A 2,027-nucleotide genomic window follows, 5' to 3' on the forward strand; every position below is an offset into this window, starting at 1 on the left:
TGTTACTGAAAAAAGTATGTTAAAGCCTTCTAATATTTTAGATTTATCTATTTCTATTTAGATTTCTGTCAATTTTTAATTTATATATTATTAGCTATGTTCTTAGGTGCTTTTTGGTTTAGAATAATGATATCTTCCTGGTAAATCGTATGTTTAATCATTATGAAGAATTTCTCTTAATCCCTAGTTATCCTTTTTGCCTTAAAATCTAACTTGATCTGAAATCAATATAGCAAATTTTATTTTGGTTTATTTACACTTAGTAGCTTTTTCTTTCAAGTTTTATACATCTTTCAGTTTTAGACATGTATTTTGTCTCTCCTGCTCTATATTCTTTATTCTTTCTTTCTAGTCTTCTTATTGAACTGCGTGGCTTATGTTTATTCTCCCTACCCCACCCCCACACCAAGGTTGGTGGTTATATGCACTTTTATCATTCTTTGAGATTACAAAATGCATGCCTGACTTACCAGGTTCTGGTCATAAATATTATGGTGTCTCTTTTTACCCTTTCTCCAGGCAACACAAGGACCTTAGAATTTTTTAACACTATATCTACTCTCTTGAATTATATAATTATATATTACTTATGTGATTAAATATAGATAGATATTATACATATAAAAATATAAAGAGATAGATACTGATGTTTTGCACAGTCTTTGTAACACATTTACTGTGATGGTTAATTTTATGTGTTAACTGACTGGACCACAGGGTGCCCAGATTTTTGGTTAAACATTATTTTAGGGTATGTCCCTGAGGGTGTTTCTGAATGAGATTAACACTTGAATTGGTAGACAAGTAAAGTAGATTATCCTCCTCATCATGGGTGGACCTCATCTGAACGGAATAAAAAGCTGAATAGGAAAGAATTCTCTCTCTTTCCCTAGCTGTCTTTTTCCAAACTGGGGCTTCAGTCTTCTCCTGCCTTCAAACTTGGACTTGGACTAGAACTTACATCAGCTCTCCTGGTTCTGACTTGGACTCAGACTGAAATTTATGCCATTGGTTCACCTGTTTCTCAGGCTTTTGGACTTGTACTGGAACTATACCCTCAGCTTTCTTGGATCTGGACTTCTTGACCTCCATAATTGCCTAACCCAATTTTTATACTAAATCTCTATCTCTATATCTCTATCTATTTCCTACTGGTTCTGTTTCTCTATAGAACCCTGCCTAATACAGATGTTGGTACTGAGAGTGGTTCTAAAGGAACAATATTTTAAGAATGAGTTTTTTGAATTGATTGTGAGGTTTCTGAAAGTGGCTCTCTAATCTGATTAGATTTAAAGATGCTAATGACTATTTTCAATAGTGAAGAGAGCACTGACAGTTCGTGGTGTGATTTGATTTGGCAACAGTAGTATGCAAAATATCTTCACTGAATACTCCTAACCAACCACTTATAGGAAGCAAGGAGTTGGGTGACTATAAGATACTTTCAAATGTTTTTGGAAATCTTATGAATATAAAGAGGTTGCTGGTTGCTCTTAATGCCACTGGACAAAACTGTGAAAGAAAAGGATAGGTTCAAGGATTTAAACTTGCAGCTCAAGCTCTGATCTAAAAGCTTTTACACATGCCCTAAAGGAGATGATTATCACCTGTAGCTGCAGGACTAAGATTGCTGAAAATGTAAGGCAGAACCTCATCATGTGACTGATTCATTACAAAGCAAGTTTAACTCTTGGCCTTGCAGGATGTCTACTATTAAAGTGAGGGCATTGACTGGGAAAGAATGGGCTCCTGTGAGTTGGAATGGGGATGTGTGGGGAGACCCTGATGAAGCTGGGGACACTGAGCTCCTAAATTCTGATGAGTCTTCTTTGCCAGTGGAAGAGATCTCCCTAACCCCAGTGGAAGTGGCCTCTCCACCGTCTGAATGGATTAACCCTCCATTACCTGCAGAAATTGTAATGGCCTCTCCTGAGGCAGTTGCCATGCAAGACAATGCTGATTCTTCTAAGGACCCACCCCCACCACCCCACTTTGTTCATAGATCTAAAGCTAGACTCAAGTCTCAG

This window comes from Galeopterus variegatus, unplaced genomic scaffold (assembly GCF_000696425.1).
Source record: "Galeopterus variegatus unplaced genomic scaffold, G_variegatus-3.0.2 Scaffold6603, whole genome shotgun sequence".
NCBI classification, from domain to species: Eukaryota; Metazoa; Chordata; class Mammalia; order Dermoptera; family Cynocephalidae; genus Galeopterus; species Galeopterus variegatus.